Consider the following 22,058-nt stretch of genomic DNA (forward strand, 5'->3'; position numbering starts at 1 on the left):
AAACTTGTGCTTTGCTTACTGATTTCATGAAAGATGGAATTTCAATATAAACCCCCCCAAAAAAGTAAAAGGTCTATTTTAAATTTCCAGACAATTACAAGTGAGGCAAAAAACCCTACCTTTTGCCAGCTGGTTTAGCTTTGGGGGGAGAAAAAAGCCAAACAGACTTTTTTCTTTCATGTTTCATCTCCAAGCCACATGCCAGCAAACATTGGTATTTACTCCAACGTCAATAAAAGTAAATTACTTTGTGGTTTGGGGTCACTGGTATAAAACTTGTGGTCTTCTTGGTTTATGTTATATACAAAAGTTCAAAATTTCAAGATGCATCCAACACCAATTGATGGCTTACGTATGTTTTCCTATGAGATTCAGAGCATATTTCCAGCTTATGTTTGAATTACTTCTGCTCTGCCAGGCCAAATGTCTCCTGACTCCTGGGAGGCTCTTTTTGTCTTTTCTTCCATCATTTGACCTTCATGGGGACAAAACATTTTTCTTTATTCTTGAGACATCGCCTACACTGCCAGCTACTTGATGAGAAAAGTCATACTTGAAAAATTCAGGAAAACTTTCATCTCAGCCTACTGGTGACCAACAGAGGTCTTCCAGAGAGATGGAATCTAAGTAATCCTTCCTTGAAGTTCCTATTTTATTTCCTCAAGTATATAAGTCAACTGGGACCAACACAAAACAACTTGAAAAGAACATTCTAGAACCTAATGTGCAGATGTCAAACATACAGCCCCTTCCCAAACCCACCAAGTCCCCACACCAGATGTTGGGGCTACACACAAAGTTCAGCATTCTTTCCAGGCAGCCTTTCCATCACCCAGATGTTCCAGTTGACAGTTCCCTTTATAATTATTTATCACACAGAGAGAACTTCACAAATCTGAAGCAGCAGCCCCTCTGCTACACTAGCTAAAATGCTAGAGACTGACATCTTTTAAGCTGTCCAAAAACATGCTACTGATTTAGACGGTCTCCTAGAACAATCCATCATGGGCTAGGTCCTGATGAAGGACCCCGGGATGCACAGGTTCTTTTCATTAGGCTCTCACTTGGGCCTGAACACTTTTCTCCTTTATGTTTTTAAACTGAGGCAACCAACCCAGCATGGTGGCACATGCCTTTAATCCCAGCACTCAGGATCCAGGGACTAGACGATCTCTGTGGGTTCCAAGACAGCCAGGGCTAAATAGTGAGACCCTGTCTCAAAGCACACACAAATACATACACATGTACATACCCACATACAACTGAGGGAAACATTTGGGACAGCATGTGAGTGGAACATGCTACTCAAGCTCATGCTCAGATAATGGCTTTCTTAACAAAATCCTACTTCCTCATTTTTAATCCATATTAAACTGGGGGCTTTCCAGTTTGAAACATTGCCAGGTTTTCAAGAATCTAACAGATTGTTTTGGATTCAAATGCAACTCTCAAAACAGCCCCACAAAGATCTGCCTCTGCTCTTTGTCTTCTCTGTGGGAATGCCATCATGACAGTCTAAGGAGGCAGCCATCAGCTAAGACTGACCCCCTTTGCTCATATGATTTGAGGCAGTGATTATGTGTCAGTACAGACAGGAGTCTCTTGCAAACCATCAAGGACTGGCTCCAGGATCCCTTGAATATCAAAATAATCAAAATATGGGGGTGCTCTTGTCCCTCACAGGAAGTGGTACAGTGTTTGCATATAACTTATATGCATCCTCCCATGTGTTTACGTCATCTCTGGATTACTTACAATACCCAACAGATACACACTAGGTAAATACTCATTACACTGCATTATTTAGATAATGTTAAGACACAGAAATCTCCACATATTCAATTAAGATGCATTCATCCTCCCCAAAGGTATTCCATCCATGTTTGGTTGAATCCAAAGATGTGAAGCCACAGGTCTGGTGTGTCAGCTATGCATCCAAAGGAAACCACAGGTCTCAGTGTCTCAAAAACTATCTTTAATGTTCTTTTATGGCTTTTGTCTTTTTCTGCTTTTAAGTAAAACATAGCCAAATCTGTGTAACCCACAATGAACTAGACATCAAACACAAGCCAAGATCTCTTGAGTTGTTTTTAAACAATCAAAGAAATGTCTGCATATATCATACTCCAAGTTACCAGGTCTGGAAAGAACAGAGATGTAGTCAACAGAACAGATTTTTGGAGCAAGAAGCTGGGCTGATAATTGTCCCAGCTGAGGGCCAGTCCTACTTAAACATTCTGTCTCCCTTTCCTTCCTCATTTGCAAGCAGGAGATCAACAATAGAGCCTACTGCATGCTTTTGTAACAACTCAACAAATCCATAGGTACTTAGAAAGAGAAGGAATGGCATAGAACAGTCACTATATACATGGCCAGTTATTACTATTTCCACAAAAGCATTAAGCATATCAATGCAAGGAAATTAGGAACAAGACAGTTACTCAGAGATGATTGGCTTATTTAAAGAGAAAGAACCAAGACCCACTTCCAGTAAGTCAAGTCTCGAGAGAACTGAGGACAGTGGGAAGTTTATCTCACTGCCTCTCTTTGCCATCATGCATGTGACTGTGGCACTGAACACTAGCCCACAGCAAATCCAACAAGGAAAAGGCAAAAGAACACACCTAGTCATCCATTCACAAGAGATTACAAACAACCCAAGAGAGGCCTGGTGGATGAAGAGGAACCTAGGACCAGAGCTGACTGCACTGGCTGGACTGACTTGGAAACAAGGTCTACAGCAGAGGACATGCTCACACACCTAGGCTCTCATGTAACATAAAAACTAGCTGAAAGAGGGGTACTGAAGTCTGCTAACAGCAACTGTGGCTTCCTTACAATGAGGTCATAACCATCTTGACTTTTTGGATGTCCTCATTAAAGTCACCTTAAGTCTATCTTAGCAATTTGAAATGTTTAACTTGATTAAATCTTAGCTTGAAGGTACAAGAAGAAAAATTATTCAGATACTTTGAAGGCTAACAAGCAGAAACAAAGAACAGCCAGTCAACATTCCTTCCACCAAGACTCTATCTCTCCAACTTCCTTAGGAGATATCTTTACAGCCTAGGCTTAGGTTTGGGCCAGCCCTCCCCTAAAAACAAGAAACCCTTCTGCTCCCTCAGATATGTCATCTCTTTCTCCCCCTACATCTCCTGTCCTCCAATCAGTTTCCACTAAGCCCAAGCCTCCAGGCTCACCAAAACTATCTCCTCCTTCAGCAGGGTTTTTGCTCTTGCTAACTTGTAGGTTGCGTTTCTCTGAAACAATTTGTTCTTATTCAGTTTCCTTTATTAAACTCCTTCAGTTGAAATACCTAGACCGGGATGGGCTAAAATTCACTGACACCTCAAGTTCATGATCCTTTGTCTCAACCTCCCCAGGGCTGAGGTTACAGACCTGTGGCATTACACCCAGCCCTGTGTATGCCTTTTGTTTTCCTGGATAAATACTAACTGAGACAGCATCCTAACTAAAAATTTCCACTTTAACACTGACCTAATTATTTGCCCAAACCACTAATGGTAACTGCTGTCATGAAGCACAGTCATGGTCACCTCTGTCAATCACAAAATGATGTACAATGCAGGCAGAGATGTCTCAGTTGCTTTTTAATTCCCACTTTTGTGATAAAATACTCTGACCATAAACCACTTATGAAACAAGAGGCTTGATTTGGATTTCTAGTCCAAACCCCAGTCCATCACTGCTGGAAACCAGAGCAGGAATTCAAGCAAGAACTTGAAGCAGAAACTATAGAGGAACCTGCTTCCTGGCTCATTCACAGACTCATGTTTAGCTATATCGAGCAGGACCACCTGCCTAGGGATGACACCACCAAAAGTATGCTGGAAACTCTTTAATATATTAACTGATAATCAAGACAATCCCTCACAGGCATGCCTTGGGCTGTGACTAGAACAGAACATAAGGCTACTTGCTGCCAAGTCTATCACACTGAGGTCTACCCTAAGAACCCTTAGAGCAGAGGCAAAAACCAACCCCCACAAGATTTCTTCCTCTGGCTTCCATGCAAACAATGAGGCAGCTGTATACACACATAGCCACACACACAAAGTCAATAAATGTAAATAATAATTATGCATGATATTAATTATGTGATATATTTCATCTATTTATAATAACAACATTATAGAAAGTATATTATATACTTTATTGATATCCCAGATGTAGAATATACTTTCTGCCATATATTACTATCTGGAAGGAGGAATCATATAAAGTATATCATGCATTATTATTTGGTTCATCACACATTATTGTAACTGGGATTCATGGAACACAAACAGCAACATATGCTGGCTAAAAGGAAACTCAAAAGTTCAGGTGAGGTCATGCATTTAAGCACACTATCCCGGCTATCAATCACTCCCTGTTGTTCCCTGGAAAAGGCTTGACTTTAGCCCCGTTTCAATCTTGGCTCCTTTTCCCCTGCCCATTTCCCAGATAAACTACCTGATGCTTCCCTCACATATGTGACAGCTCTTGTCCCACGGCTACCACTGAGTGCCTCTCAAGGTCTGCTCCATGTGGGATTTAGTCTCTGCATACTAAATGTTTATCACTCGCCTAAAACTTTCAAAGCACAGCTCTCACTCTTTCGTTGGAGCTTGCCATTTCAGAAGTCCTTGCTCGCTTACCCTTTGTTTGCATTATATTCTAGTTATGGTATTTTAATGCTTTTGCTAAATGATGAGGTCCTTGAGAGCAAAGACGGTATTTTAAATATTTTGTTTTTAAGCCTCCCATCAGCGTCTGAATGGCTTTTGCAAATCACTTAGATGATTTGCAGATATTCATTAAATCCATTTCTATAACTCTCTGCAGATGCTTTGTCATGTGACTGCCTGGAAGAAATGGGATTCTCTAACTTCCTCAGGGTGAGGGATGGGACACTTGAGCCAAACTGTCTCACTGTTGTGTTTTAACTGCTGTACTTCACTGTACAGGTCGGGGCCCTGGGCCATGTTTCCTCTCTATAAAGTCAAACTAATAAAACTACCTGTTCTACATTGCCACTGGGGAGCTTAAACATTCCCAGTAAACATTATTAGTTCTTATTAATATGACATCATTCTTCAAGCAAGCTACACTGTGACTGGCTGATCACTTTCTCTAGGTCAGGGGGTAACAGTCTCAGGTCCATAATTTCCCTTGGGGTCTCTTTCCTGCCTCCACAAAAACATAATGTGAGCCAGTAAAGCAAGATGATCTGATTTACTATAAAGAGAATAATGCATACAAGACTATGAAAGCAAGATAAATTTGATAATTCAGAAGTTAAACTGTTGTAGAAATCCTTGTGCCTTTGGTAGACAGTTGACACACCTTTTTTTTTTTTTTTTTTTTTTTTTTTTTTTTTTCCCTGTATCCATCCAGTACATGAATTCTGAATTCCTAAACAGGAATCCACCTAGGGCTGTGAAAGGAAATAAGACCAAGCCTTCAATTGACAGTTACAAGCATTTAGAAGCATTTAGCCTGCTAGTCGATAACTTGATGCAAATAAACTTCTCAACCATGAAGTAACTTCGAAAAAGAGCAAAGAAGCAGCAGACAGTGGTTGCCATAGTGATAAAAGCATGCCTTTGCCTTTTTGTCTGTTGTATATGGGAAGGAGAGAGTGGAGGCTGTGTGCAGAACAGCCTGAGTCTACAGGGAGAGTCACAGGGACACTGGAGTGTCTAGTCCTCAGATGGAACAAAGAATCCATCCAGACAGCTTGTCCTAAAGCTTAGGAGGGGCAAAGTACCAAGCGAGCCCTTTTGAGGAACAAGCCCTAGCTGGGGGAGGCTACCCAGCACTGAGGCTGGATAAAGGCAAAGGGATCGGATGGGGGAGACTCAGCTGGTGAGGTGTTATGGAAAAAGAAAGGGAATGAAAGGCTGTGCTACCAGGGGTACAGAGTCACCCAATGGAAGAATGAAGTTTTAACTACACTCATGTAGCCAGCTTTGGACAGGATTTGAAACAAGAAACTATAGGGCTGTGAACTACAAAGCGTTGCCATTCTTCCAGGATGTAAAATGTTTCCCTGTCGGCTGTAGGATCTGATGTGAAACATTGGTGGTTGGATGCTGGCATGGCAGGCCACGCCTCAGCTGTTCCTGAACCTACCCTTGGTGTGGGAGGGGCGGACCCAGATGGAAGTACACACTCAGAGGAACTGAGAATACAACCCTATACAATGAGGAGGAGGAGGAAAAGGAGGAGGAAGAGGAGGAAGAAGAAGAGGAGGAGGAGAAAAAGACTATTTGCTTTGGGCCATTAAAAACAAATGCTTTCAAGTAAGTATCATTTGTGGAGAGGGTTGGTTTTTTGGGGGTTTTTGTTTGTTCGTTTGTTTTTCTGTGTAATGTACATACTTTGCAAGCATTCATATTTTTAAGACAAATGAGGAAAATAGGAGACCTCTGTAATAATGAGTGCATTTTGCCCAAACACATTCATTCTCTGTTAGCTCAGCCCAGTCTTCTTTGAGATGAGCTGCACACCTGAAGATCAACCTCAGAGTTCACTCAGCCTTCATGAAGAACAGCCTTTAATGAATTCAAACATGTAAGTACTTCCAACGTGTACATGAACATTCTCTGTGACTTTTGCATTGCAATGTTAAACATTATGTCTCACTATTTCTCTATCTCTGCTCTTTCAGAAAATTTACTCCACAAATCTTTACAGAGAGCCAACTATCTGCTAAGTGCTCCATACACTCTCCCCTATCCCCTATCTTTTATCTCCCCTATCAGGAGACATGAGAAACCCCTACACAAGCAAGAATTCTTGCTTCGTGAGGTGGAAGTAGACCCGCTTGGTCAGCTAAATCACAAGTGCCATGTGACTTCAGCATAGGATACTCAGGACTCAACCGGCAGTCTTCACACTCCCTGAGTGTGTCTCCAGCACAGAATATCAACCATGGGGTGGGGATGGGGGATGGGAGGCAGTCCTGGTCCAGCTGAAGACTAAAACTAGTTCTATGGTTGATGCCCTAAAAATGGAGGAAATCAAGGTAGATCTTACATCAAGAGTGTGTATGTACCGGTATATATATACATAGGGAAAATGATCATAAAGTTTACAAACAGACTTCTGTATATAAACATAGGGAAAATGATAATAAAGTTTACAAACAGACTTCTTACTATGCAAATATACTGTTTCCCCCCCCACACACACACACACACTCCATTTCAATTGTGTTAAATGCTAGTCCCAAGCCACAGGTTTGACTTTATTACCCTGATCAGGGTGACAGTCAGCAGTTTACCCATGGAATGGGTAAAGAGGGGAGATGCACGGTGTCTCCTCCCCATGTTCCTCCCCACTGCTCCACTTTCCAGAACCAAGTCTCCATCAGCTCCAGAAGAATCCCCCTCACTTTCATAAAAGACATGCCCATTAACATATGTTCCTCATTATGAAAACCAGATTTTTAAGAACAAATGTACAATTCCCAACTTGTTACTTTATTTTTTTTTTTTTTAAAGAAGAATAGTTGGTTTTCCCTTGAAGACTCCATGAATCACAGTCATCTACTTTGGATGGACATCACTGCCTTGATAATAAAAGAGAATTCTGCAGCCTGGGGTCTTATGCATTTCCAGATAGACAGGAATGGCAACTCTGCTGAAGAAACAGACACCAAGCAGGGTGGTGGCGGTGCACCTTTAATCCCAGCACTCGGGAGGCAAAGGCAGGCAGATCTGTGTGAGTTCGAGGCCAGCCTGGTCTACAAAGCTACACAGAGAAACCTGTCTCAAAAAATCCAAAAAAAAAAAAGGAAGGAAGGAAGGAAGAAAAAGAAAGGAAAGGAAGGATCCACATTGAATCTATAATGCAGAATCACATATATACACACAAATGTACACAGAGCACAGAGATAAACAGACAAGCAGATACACACACACACACACACACACACACACACACACACACACACAAATATACATACATGAGGGGAACAATTCTTCCCTTTCCTCTTACAGTAATTCAGTTTCTTGTTTTTATTTTTAAATTGTTCTTCACGGGTACTTGTGAGTATACACCTGTGTGTGTGTGAGTCAGGGGTCAGCATTATATGCCTCCCCTGCCATGCTCTATGTCATTTGCTGTGACTGAGTCTCTCCCTGAGCCTGAGCCCTCCAAAAAGTCCCAGGAATCTGTCGTGTCTACCTCCTAGTTTTTACTTGGTGCTTGTGTAGCACTTAGCCAACTGAGTTTTTGCCCCAGCCCCTCATAATTCAATGTCTAAAGCCACCTCCAAGTTTTGTTTTATTTTTAACATCTGATCTCTAGGTAGTCTAGGCTGGCCTTAACTAGCTAGCAATCCTGCCTCTGCCTCCCTAGCGCTAGAATTACAGGCATGTGCCACCACGCCTGGCAGCAACCACTTCTTACTTTTAAAGATACTTTGCAAGATCAAGAAACCTATTAATGAGGTCATCTCTTGTCATTATGCAAAGTGTTAGTAATTGAGTTTTTATATATACTTTTTTGTTTGTTTCATCACATACACGTGGTTTATTTCTTTAAATACCTGCTAAGTGCCTGAGTTGATGCCTTCCAACACTTATTCAACACCTCTCTCCATTTGTAGACCGTTCCAGAAAGACTAGGAGATGTATGGTACATTAATTCATTAGCTAGTGTGAAAATAAAGCAATCAGCATACAAAGCTCATGCCAGGGACTGGAGTTGGAGCTCAGGGTAGAGTGATTGCCTGGCATGCACACAGCCTCGGATTTGATCCCCAGAGCTCCCACGAAGTCTAGATCCACTCCTTGCTATCCCCAGACTCCTGCCCTCACCATGTATCCAACTGTACAGATGTCATGTGTGCTTCCAACAAGAAACAATCACTGCCTGAAGACATTCTTCCCTCCAGGGTCCAGACTGTGGTCCAGTTAAACGTGCAGCATAAAGAGTTCTCCTCATTTTCAGTCTTGAAAACAGCCAGCCATCAACCCTCAAACCCCATATAGGAAAGCTCCTGTTAGAACAATTACTCAATGTGCTGAGGCTTCAAACCATATCCTTTAGTGAAATTCATTGTCTTATTTGAACTTTTTTTTTTCTTATTTGAACTTTTAATTCTTTCCAGAATTGTAATTCTCTAGAATCTACTCACAGAAGGAAATAAAACCCTGTTTAGATTGATATGTATTTATCTCAGCCACAATGAGCCAGAGTCCTCCAAAGGCAGCATGTGCTCCACAGAACCAGGCTCAGAGTGCATCCGGGAAGAAGCAAGAGCCGCCAACAGTAACAGATAGCAAAGGAAGATAGGAAAATCAGCACAAAATCAATTTCCATTTTTAGGTTATGTACATTCCATTTAAAAGTATGGAGAAAAGATTCAGTCCAGTGGGCAAAGAGATAAGGAAACCGTCTCATACTTCCCTGGCAGAGGAACTAATTATACCAATTCACTTTGCTGTTTTTCTTCAAAATAGAGACCGTATTTCAGTTGCAACTTTTATTGACAAAAAAGAAAAGAAAATTGGAGGACAAAAATTCCATCGGTGTCCCTAACGCTTCCTGCTTTGTAGTTATACATCAGGCTCTCATTTCAGACGCGTGCCATCTGGGGTCATACAATGGCACAGGCCCACCTCTCATGAATTCAACTGCTATAATGTTAATCAGAGGCTTTTTATTCAAACAGGCTTCCAAGGAATTTATTAATAGAAAATTAGCAAGGCTAAGGAAATAGTTCAGTCAGTAAAGGGTTTGCCTTATAAGCACAAGGACCTGAGTTGGGAGTCCCAGAACCCATTAAAAAAAAAAAAAAAAAAAAAAAAAAAAGTGATGCTTATAATCCTAGTGTTGTGGAGATGGAAGCATGGAAAGTGCTGGAACACACATACACCAAAAATCGGGAACTGAACCTCTTCATTAGAAGAGCACACAATGCTGACCGCACAAGACACTATGCTGGAAAAAGTCGACAACAATGCCATTAAATAACCCAGCTCATAACCTCAGTCTGGTGGGCAGGTCACCACAAAGACAGTGAATGGTAGGACCTGGGCTGTCATCCACAAGATAGTTTTATAAGCACTCTATCTCTAGCTACTTAGGAGGAACCATGATTATACAGGATACTCAAACCCTCAGTATTGAGCAAGACTGGAAGTCCCTTTCCTGTGGTGGTCACTGTAAGGACACTGGCGCTCTTGGGATGACTCCTTCCAGGCTCTTGGGACTTCAACTGTTGTATTTGGACAGAGCAGGTGGCGGATTGACTATTCTCTCCTCAGGGTTACTTGGGGAGACTAAAGTAGTATACTGCCCACTCTAATGAATGGTAGAGAAGACCAGAAGATGATGGCATGTTGGACAAAGGAATGTCACCACAAGCACAAATACAAGCCAGTCCACACCACATAGTTTGAGGCTTCATGACTCTCCCTTAGGGTCATGCTATGTGCTAACCTCAATTTCCATGAAGTACCTAAATGTGGCTCGTATTGCTCTTAACGGGACTGCAAGAACAGACTCCTGTTGCCCCCTGTACAGCAGGAAGAAAAACAAATCCATCTGTATGACTGAAAGTCACCAAATGTCAATGTAAGAACTATAAAATCAAAACAGAACACTGTGTGAAGAAAGCTCCAGAGCTTAAAACACATAGGCACATAATCTGGAGGGATTACTCAGATGAACAGAAACTGAAAGGTTTCCATTCCTGCACCATTTTTGCACACATTTTTCCCCTCTTCAGTCCCCTGATGAGGGAGGTACCCACACTGACAACTCCTGGAGTCTGTGAGTTTCCTTCAGGTCTGCCCTTCCAGACAAAGCAACGCAGAAGATGCTGTGTTGTTTCTGACCATCCTCTGTCTGAGTCCCAACAAACTCCCTTCTGTCTTCCAAGTGCTGGGAGCAAAGGCTCCAAAGCACCTGCTCTGTGAGATCCAGCCAAACTGTTCCCCTGACAGATGGAGAACATTCCATTTTTATCTGGCAGGAAGAGTTTTCCTTCCCCAGGTGCATTTGTGATGTTTTCAGACCACAGTTTAGCGATTGCTTACAAATACTCTGGATTAATGGGTCTTCATTTCTCATAGGAAATGATACTTGGGGGGAGGAGGGCTGTTGTAAGTGAGGGCTTAAAAAAATACAGCTGCCCCAGCTTCCTGAGATCTGGAACACTTTACAGCATGAAATGAGAATGGTTTCACTGGATACTGATCCATCTGCATAAGGGCAACGTCCATACTACTATTAAATGTGTTTATCCACTGATTTGATTCGTCTGCATACTCCTTGATTTGCTCTTAAACACTATAATCAAATGTTGTTATTTAACTAGCATACATTCCGGAAAAGTCGTTTAGAGTCTCACAGGTGGTCTAAATCCACTATACTGGTTTCTTCCTGGGGGTTTTGGAGGGCGGGAGAGGGGTCTTACATATTTTTTTCTCTTTACATCAGGGCATGAAATGCCAAGCTTTTTATGAGGGAACCTACTCCCTAAAAGTAAGACTATTACTTGCTAGCTTATGTTTCCATTTAAACAAATCTCTGAACTAAACACACATGAAAAACGATAGGCCCTGTCCTTTGATAAAAATCTAGCCTCAAACATTGGCAGGCTGGGTTTAAGTCACTTCCTGAACTGCTAAACAAACAAAAGGAATCGTCAAACACATTTGTGCCTTCCCCTTCCATTTACATAGCAATTCTTTTCTTTAAGTTAAAAAATCTTAGTTCCCCAGCAATTATTGTTTACGCTGCTCAAATGACTGATACATAATAAGGTAATTACACTAGGCAAAATGGAGTGAAGATGAGCAGAATGCCTACACTGCTTACACTATTAAAATCCAATCTGTAATTTTTTCCATGCTGCATCACTAGGACACATGTGCATTTGTGAGGAGACTGAGTTTCTGAGTACTAGTCTTTCTTCATTAACACAGTCAGCTAAAATGGGGGCCAGCAGGAGTTTGTTTGGAAATTATAGGAGATCTCAAGCCATAATAGGGACCCACACAACAGTTGGCCTCAACTCACTCTGAAATCAGTCAATAACTATTTGGTCGTATTTACCTGATTTCTTCTTTCATTCACACATTAGATACAAATGTGTGCCAGAAAATATGCTAAGTGCATATACAAAAGCAAGTAGAATTAGGCACTCTGTGCTGAATGACCAAATCTGCAGCTTTCATAAAATGTTTTTGGTGGGTTTTTTGGGTCTATATGTCTGCTGTATTTAATTTTAACATTAGTGTCTGAGGGAATCACATCTCTTGTTTCACGTACAAACTCCATGTCTCCAGTAATCCCTAAGTTTTAGAACAGAAACAAACAAACAAAACTACATCTAACCTAAATTATTCTCCATTCTCTTGAGGTCTCATATCACACCCAAGAACCTATAACATTAATTCAGCATTAGCTTAATAAGTTTATACCAATTAAGTTAATATTCATTTTTAAAATGACTTTCATTCTTGGAGAAGTTGAAATAAAACAAAAGAAGACAATTACGCACAACTTTGCAACCCAAACTCCTAAATGAAATAGCACTGTCCACTCTGATGTGCATGTTTCAAATATGTGGGGAAGATCCTGTTTCTGATTTGTTTCCCAAATCTCACACATATTCTAGATGTTGAAGATAGGTGTGGGAGGGTTCCAAATATTTAACACAAATTCTACACCTACCTTCATTTTCCCTCATATTAAAAACAAAGCATGATGATTTCCTTACCAAGGGTTGTGTGTGTGTGACAAATTTAAGAGCATTACAAGTTTTTAAGTATTTCTTTATAGAAACCCATCCACAAGAGAGAATGAAACCCTGAGCAAACTAATACAAACACTAATAACTTTAGATTTTTTTAACCTAACATAGTACTGCTAGATTTTATTGCTGAAGAGGCTGTGCATTTCTTATTCAATCAAGTCACAGGTTTCACTGATTTCGTCTTTCAAACTAACCTCAAACCAGCAGTAATCCTCCTGCATCAGCCTCTTGAGTCCTGGGAATTACCCACCCCCACCCCCAGCTAGATGTCTATACTAACCTGACATGCATTTCCACATCTTCTAACAAACTAACTTCATTGCAAAAGATCAGTTCTATTAAGAATCCCTAGCTAGCTGGGCAGTGGTGGTGCATACCTTTCCCAGCACTTGGGAAGCAGTGGACAGTGAATGCAGAACTCTGAGTTTGAAGCCAGCCTGGTCTACAGATGGCACTCCAAAAAGAATCCCTAGCAATCCTTTGTGATTTGGAGTTTCCAAGGCAAGGAAATGCTAGAGAGCAGTCAAGAGACTCAGCCCTCCACATATGAGAGGAAGAGACTGTTCTGTTGGAAGCTCTGCCTCAGTTCCTCCTCCCTCTCCAAACGCTGCCCCTCAGAAAGCCTGCCAAGTAGGGTTCCCCTTCTGGAACCTACAGGCTATTTAAGCTCTGGTCAATAGACCTGCCATGTGATTTCTCCTTCTCCCTCCCCTGAGATCACCCAGGAGTGCTTTGCTCAGATTAAACCTGGTCCTTTACCTTTTAATTCAGTTCAATTTAGCTTATTATGTTGGTGGAGAAACCTAATACCAAGGATGCAAAAATACTTACCAGAGACTCCAGTGCATGAAATAAAATCTACTATGGAGGGAAGTAATCTGTCAATGGCAGGCCATTATCGTTGTCTAGACCAACCTGCTTACTCCCCACAGTTATATTCAGCATTACTATGAAATTTCTGGAGAACTTCACTTTATTTTATGTCTTGTCAAGACAGAACTGAGTCTGCCGTGCTACCAAGGAAAGCTGGGGGCAACTTTTTACTGATTCTGTAGAACCAAAAATTCCAACAGACTGTGTCTGCTGTCTTACACTAGGGAAACTCAAATGGCACCATGTGCCACTTCACCAATCTAGAGCCTACAGGAAACTCTCCCACAGGGCACAGATGGCACTCTGCCAGCAGGATCTAGTCCTTGAGCGAGGTAGAAAGTGAAAAAAGGCTCAGGAAGATGTGGTTTTCCTCCTAGAAACACAGTTCTAATTAGATACTAGTATTCTGATTAAAACACTGAGAAGCAAATTTACCACAAGGGCCCTGTTTTATCAAGTATATAATAACTAAGCATTAAACAACATTTTCTTAAAGCAGTTCATTGCAATGGGGTACATGCACTTACCTACATCAGAAGTTGGAGAGTTAACTCCCCAAATCCATACTATAGTGGGTTTTAGAGGTGAGGCCTTTAGAAGGTAATTAAGGCTAGACAAGGTCATCTAATAGGGTCCCAATGGTGGCAGTGTCAGCTCTGAATGAAGATTACAGTTAGCACCTTTACTCTGTCCTCCATGCCACGTCCTCTACCACATTATCAAACCTCAAGAGTGTCCTCAGTAGGTGTTGAGCAGATGCCAGCACCATACTCTTGGACTTGCCAACCTCTGGAACCATGAGCCAAATATACTCCTATATTCATTGTCAATTACAGACCCTAATATAGTTTGTTCTAGAACAGAAATGGAATAAAAAAAAAGGATTACAGAGGGTGAGCTCACAAAAATTATCTTGAAGCTTAATGATTTATTTCTGACTTTTGAGACAGATCTTCTGTAGCCCAGGCTAGCCCTAAACCCACTTGCACAGCTGAGGTGGACCTTGAATTGATCCTCCTGCCTCCATCTCCCAAGGGCTGGTGGGATCATAGGGGTGCTCCACCACACTGGGCTAAGTTGTTTTTGTTTTTCATTTCTTTCTTTCTTTGGGAACTTCATACATGAGTACTGTGTCTACATCACTCCCTCCGTTCCCTCCCCAAACCCTCCCTCCCATGTCCTGCCTCCCAAATTCACAGTCTCTTCTTTATTGTTACACATATACACACAATATGAGTCCATTTTGCTTTGCTAGTATGTACATGTGTCCAGGGATAACTACTTGAGACTGGGTAGCCTATGCAGGAGTTCACTGAAGGGCACTGATTCTTGCTCTCTAGGCAGCTATAGACCACCTGTAGCTCTTCACCTAGGGATGGGACCATATGGAATTTCCATTGGTCACCCTGGCATGTCAACTGGTATTTAGTCTTGCTCAGGCAACCATATTATTGAGATTTCATGGGGCATCTTCCCTGCCATGCTTAGGGAACACTATCTAGCAACAGGCATCCTGAACCTCTGCCTCTCATACTCTTCCTATACCCTCTTCCATGGTTTCTCCTTAGCCTTAGGTTTGGGGGTTTCACTGCCTATGTACCAGCTGGGACTGAGTTATGTTGAAAAACAAATTTAAATCTTCCTACTTTTTTTCTCCCACCAGCCAACTCCAAAATGTACGAACAACACCTTTATCAGGAAGCAGCTAGAAAACCAGCCTCTTTAGGAGATATTCAGTTAGTAAGCTGAACAAATTGCCAACTGAATGAGTAAAAGCATTTAGAGAAACCACTGCAAGGGTGTGCTCTGCTACCCTCCTCATTTTGGACTTCCCTCCCATGTAAACTTCACTGTAGGCATCACTCCTCAATTCTCCGAAAGTGGAGGCTGTGATCCATTCCTATCTATCTTGAAAGCTCAAGCTACTGGACCTGGGTGGGGAGAGACATGGGAAAACCAAATCATCTTCTACATGTTCAATTTCCAGTTGCTCAACTCCTCTTCCAATGTTCCATGTGTTCCTTATATCCACCCGTTACATGCTTCCTTACACAGCCAAGAAGGATCTCTGCATCAGTCACTACAGTCCATTATGGAACAAATTATAGGGACTGAGACCATGCCTTTAGCATCTTTGCAGCTATTTCATCATTGTCACTCCTCCAAATCTTGCTCAGCAGGACAAAGATCTGGTGAGGTACTGACCAACCTACTTTGATGGATGGTCCAACAGACACCAGCATGTTACCCTGTCCTCTAGGCCTTGAGTTACAAGAGTTTAGACCTTTCCTGGACAAAAACTCAGTTCTTCAACCACAGAAGTTAGCAATGAAGAGACTGGCAGTGGAGTCCTTGTTCTGCATTTCTCTTTGTGACCTGAGCTGGCTGTTTAACCTCTCTGAACCTCATCCCTCCATCTGAGCAAGCACAGATGAAGAAGGCCAATGACAGGGTCAAGGGTAGTATAGAGGTTATCCCCTACCTCATATGTACAAGGCCTTAGGCTAGATCTCCATAAGATTGCCATAAGAAAACAGAGAGGAGGCTGGAGAGATGGCTCAAGAGTTAAGAGCGCTGGCTGCTCTTGCAGTTCAGTTCATGTCCATTCAGTCCCAGAACCTACATGGAGACTTCCAGCGGTCTGGGACTCCAGTATCAGGGGACCCTATGCCCCTTTCTGACCACCACAGGCCTGAGAAATGCACATGGTACACAGAAACACACACATAAAATAAATGGAAAAAGAGAAAGAAATGGATGGAGGAGGCCATTTGTTTGTTGAGTGACTACCTCTCCATGTCAGCAAGTGCACAATTTCAGTTTCATGCAACTCAAAGGCGGATAACACATTTGAATACTCTTTGGATGCACTCTGTTCTGCAGCTGTGTGAGCCAGGTGCCACATTTTGGGCAACAGCTCTCCTGCCATGAATCAGTGAATGCCCAGCCTCTTCTCATAGCCCAGGCAAAAGCTATTTTGGGCAACAAATTTAGTCTATCACAGGCAGGATACAAATATAATAATCCCATGGACACTGCAGGGTCCAGGCTCCACCATGTGTGACAATTAGACCATTGTGAAGGGGGAAAAAAAAATCTTAACTCCATCCAACAACAACCAAAGAACAACTCTCCTCCCTTCCCCTCCCAAAAAAAAAAAAAAAAAAAAAAAAAAAAAAAAAAAAAGATAAAACCAACTGGTTTAATGATTGCAGTCATTACATGGAAAATGTCTGGTAGAACAAGAGGGGAAATGCATTTTTGTAAAAGACAGATGGAAACACACACATCACTTCAGCTAGCCTTCACAGGGCTATTCTGGCCACTGTGTGAATGAAAACCAAGAGAAAATGCTTTTCTCGTGATTGTAGAGTCCACCTGCCATACCCCGAGCACAGAACCAGCCACAGCAGATAACTGTTATCGGGTCCCTCTGATCCTTCCTGGGCTATTTTTGCACTTAATTCTTTCCGACTTGATTTAAGTAAATTCCATTACACTTTCCTTTCTGTTTGTTATCAGTGCCAACTGGGTGGGAGCCTAATGATAAGTTGGGGACACTGCTCCACTGTCAGCCATGGTCCTCAAGGGGCTGCTGCCTAGACACAGGAAAGCCCACCATGCCAGGACTGTATGGCATTAGCTGTCAGGCCCAGGTCCAGGTCCTTGCACTCTTCTTATTCCTGTGTTTCTGCTGGAGGAGGGGGACACTTGGGTCGCACTGGACTTTACAAGGTTTCTACGGAGATAAACCCTTTGCCTAGAGGCAGCTAATTGCCCCCAGGGCCTAACGTTCAAAGATATTTCTTGGAGACACAAATATTTTTTTCCAGATGAAAAGACAAGTTTTTATAAAGTGAGCACAAACCTTACTGAAAATTATTATGAAGAGAAGACCCTCCAGACAGGCTTACACTCAGAAAAGACAGCAGGTCCAAAGCAATATGAGCTCAGCAACAATATGCCTAGGAGATTCTAGAGGTCATTGTGTGTGTGTGTGTGTGTGTGTGTGTGTGTGTGTGTGTGTGTGTGTACATATATGTTCCTGTGTACTCACACATGGAAGGCAGAGGTCAAACTTTGTTCGGTGTTATTACTCAGGCACCGTCCATTTTAAGTTTTGAGAACTGTTCACTTGCTAGCCAGAGAAAACCAGGGATCCACCTGTGTCTGCCTCCTGGCTATGGGATGACAAGAGTGTGTGGCCACTCTCATCTCCTTTATATGAGTTCTTGAATTAGAAGTCAGGTCCTCGTGTTTGTATAGCAAGCCTTTATTGACTGAGTTCTCTCTCCAAGCCCCACCACCACCACCACCCAGGACAAGAAGTAAAAAGGATGGGCCAGAAGCAAGGATTTTCATCCTCGTTTTCTACCTTATAATGGATCTATTTAATGGATTTTCCCCCATACTGACTCCATACTTCCAACATATACACCTAGACAGTGACCAAATCCTGGTTTCCATCCTCTGCAAGAACTGACAATTTCCAATCCCACAGACATGACCAAGCTTACACTCAAATATTCAGAAATTTAGGAACTCCACTTGTAGTTCTGCCATTCTCACACGGACTGCTTGGTGTCATTATTATAATTATTTTACATGCTGCCTCCACAATCGTGATGACAAATGGAAAAGCTGTTTTGTTAGAACTTGGGCTGCAAATAGCACAATGACGGTGCTAGGAAAAAATCCCTCACAGTATTAACTGGCTCACAAAGATTATTCTTAATACAAGCTGTTCCAACATATGGGCATTATTTCTGAGTGACCCAGACAGACTTGTGACCAGACCCTGGGTAAGCCTGCGACCCTAATCCTTGAGTAAGGAACCCACCCCCAGTTCTAAGTCAGAAAAGTTCCATCAGAAAGGTCTGAGGGGGGTCCCCACATACAGACATATGTTCAGAGGTGCCATCTCTACCCACATGGACTCCTTTTAAAAAAATGAATAGTCCTGGCATTCAAACATCTAGGTATGAGTGAGGAGGGGGAAAGGTTCAAACCAAGGGGCTGCAGATCTGGCTCAGTGGTCAAGTGCTTGCCTAACATAACCAAGGCCTTCAGTTTGCTCCTCAGCACCACAAAAATGAAAATAAATTCTTCCTTAAAATCTCCCTAAAATCAAACCACTACCACCTCCCATGATGAGACAAGGATTGCTGGCATCCTAATTTACAACCCAGAATTTTTTTTTTAATAGAAACACAAATTTAGAAGATTTTTTCTTGTGGCTCTATAAACTTTATTAGAATTGAACTTCATTTTTAAAAAAAGCTTTCAATATAGGTCTGGAGAGATGGCTCAGCAGTTTAGAGCAATTCCCTCTCGCAAAGGACTTGGGTTCAGTTCCCAACAGCCATGTTGGTTCACAACTGTCTGTAACACCAGTTTCAGGACATCTGAGAAGAAAGAATCCATCTTCTCCAAGTATGAGACTACTGACAGCTGCCCAATCCCAAGTGGTCAGCCCTAAACGCCTTTACCCACAAACCACACTAAATGAACTTAGCAGCAGGCTACACCTCTGTGTGTGTGTGTGTGTGTGTGTGTGTGTGTGTGTGTGTGTGTGTGTGCATGGGCATGTGCAATAATTCAAAAGGAGGAGGTCATGAATTTGGGAGGGAGTTAAGGGGCACAGGAGGAGTTAGAGGAGTAGGGGAGGGGAGGAAATAATGTTAATACAGTACTCATGTATGAAATTCTTCAAAAAACAATCTAAGAGATAACATGAAATTTTTTTTTTAAAAAAAGGAAAATGAAAATGTATTAAAAAGTTACAAATGCATTAAAAACTGCCTATGCCATTAAACATTCAACAAATACACTATAGTAGTAATTTCTTTTTTTGTGGGGGGCAGGGAGGTTCAAGACAGGGTTTCTCTGTGTAGCTTTGTATACCAGGATGGCCTCCAACTCACAGTGATTCACCTGCCTCTGCCTCCTGAGTGCTGGGATTAAAGGTGTGACCAACCAACGCCCGGCTTCCATAGTGGTTATTTCTTAAGGGGTAAATTCCAATGTTCAAAATCAAGATGAGTGGCTAAGCTACACTGCGTAGGCAATTCTTCTCATGTAGTTCCAGAAAGTCTCTGGACAGGGTGCTACAATAGAGGACTTTAAAGCACAATTTTTCAGGCCCTGGGCTTCCTCACTACAGACTCCCGGTTGACACGTCCTACCTGGCTCATATGCAACATAGCCCCAGAGTTTGGTGACTCTAATCCAGGATCAATTCTTAATCATTCAACCAAGACAAAGACACCAAACTTTACTTCCTGCCCTCCCAAGTTCCTACTCATTAAAAAGAAAAAGTTATATGTTACTAGGAGAATAAGTGGTGGGGGGGGCAGGGGAAGAAGCTAATTTTAATTTTACTGTACAAATGAGCAAAAGTGATATAGAATGTTTCTGTGTGACTTTGGCTTGGGGTAGGAGAGATACTGCTGATCTAACAGTAGTTTTTAAGAGTAGTGTATTAAAACAAGGCAAATCTGTTGCACTCTAGTTCTGGAGGCCAGAAGGCTTGTGCTATTAATCCCAGAAACTTTGAGAGAGACCTCCCTCCCTTCTCTAGCTACTAGAATTGACCAGCATCCCTTGGCTCAGGGCCTCTTCCACCTTCAAAATGCACCTAGTCCCATCACTGTACTTCCTTATCTGCTTCTAGTATCATCCCCTTTTGGTGACAACGGAAACTCTCAGATCATCTAAAAGAATATGCCCACCTCAAGACCCTCACTTAACCACCCTGGGAAGTCATTGTTGTGTAAGATAACACAATCAGAGGTGCTGGAGATTCAGTTAGGGAAGTGTGAGGGGCTTGGTGTTTAGATGACCAGGTGGAGACAGATAAATGTAGACCAATGTGCAAATATTTAGTCCAACACAATAAATTAAGCGACTTCTTATAGTCAGTCTTTTCAGGCATCAAACTTGGTCACTTGGGTTTCTGAGCTGCCTCCCATTCATCTTCAAGACAGTGATTAGGTGTGTTTCCACTGTGATGGTGAGTTGGGAAGTGGAGTGCACAAATCAGATGGTATCTGCTACCAGCCTGGAGACCATGGCAACAAAACCAGTGAGAGGTCCAGATATCTGCCAGGCATCTGCAGCTGCTGTCCACAGCTGATGGGCAGGGCACTGAGAGCCACAGCCAACTCTGGATATTTACTTGCCTGGTAACTCAGCTACCCTCCAAATCTTCTCACAAAACAGTTTGAGAACATCTGGCTCCTCCCACTACCACACAGGAACTGAGGGAACACACTGAACACCCGCTACTTCAGTAAAGAACAGAATCTCATTTGGGTAGGGATAAGCCATTGCCTCCTCCCTAATGAGTTAATCCAGTTAGGTCGATCAGTTGGCCAAGAGCCACCCCCTCAGAAGGTAGGTCTATTTGGAAAAGTGTAACTTTTCCTTTCTCTTCTCTTCTGTCTGTTTAATATGTTGGCCAGAGACTGTGTTTTCCCTGATATTTTGGGTTTTTTCCCTCTTTCTCAAAAGCCACCATCCCCACCATGTGGCTGAACTCCATGCCCAACTCAAGTGGCATTACTTTCCCTCTTAGCACCTACCTATGGATTTATAATAAACTTCTCTACATGAATTTATTACAGCTTATAATAAATTTAAAATTTACTTCTGTGGGCCATGAATTTTCTTCTTTGAATTCAAGAGACAAGAGCCCTGAAGCCACTGGCTCCAGATGGCTTTAGCAGTCCAGTTTCCAGGACCCTAGTCCCCAATAAATGTTCCATCATTCTCAGACACCCCAACATTCCATTATCACTTCCCTCTGACACCCCATTTTTCATCTTCAATGGCCAAACATTAAGTCACTCCACACACATCAATCCTTGTGCAGACCACTAAACAGAAGTGGAGTAACATTTACCTATGCCATTGGCATTCCCATCAGTCTTGGCCATCAGCTCCCCCTGATACCTATCTAATGCTTCCTATCAAGTCCTTTCCTCCCTTTAGGAATAGCACACCATCTGCCCACAGCTCATTTCCCTTCCCCGGACTCCAGACAAACTATATGACTTCCTCTGACCCACACAATATGGTAAACCAAGTGCTCAGATTCTCAGGATTGACTTCAAAGCATCTGGCAGCTTCTGCTTTCTCGCTCTTGCAAACCAGCCATCTAAGGAAGGGCAGCTACCTACCAGAGAGCAACATGGTAACAGGAAGCCCAAATCAGCCCATTGGGGAAACCAGGAGGAGAAGTATCCAGGCAGACTCAACCTTCCAGTGTACCCCAACACCAGCCGAACACAATGATGATGGACTAGAACTACCCCAGCCAAAGCAGTCCACTCAGAAAATCTTCAGAAAAAAATAAATTATTGTTATTTTAAGCCACAACATTTGAAATGGTTTCTTGTACTGA

General features: G+C 42.3%; 1 protein-coding gene across 9 annotated transcripts in view; it reads right to left on the reverse strand.

Annotated features, from left to right (window-relative positions):
- The window catches only part of Limch1 (LIM and calponin homology domains 1), a 298,145-nt gene that overhangs the window by 207,254 nt on the left and 68,833 nt on the right, over window positions 1–22,058 (reverse strand). The window lies entirely within an intron of this gene.

This window comes from Phodopus roborovskii, unplaced genomic scaffold, assembly GCF_943737965.1.
Source record: "Phodopus roborovskii unplaced genomic scaffold, PHOROB, whole genome shotgun sequence".
Taxonomy (NCBI): Eukaryota; Metazoa; Chordata; class Mammalia; order Rodentia; family Cricetidae; genus Phodopus; species Phodopus roborovskii.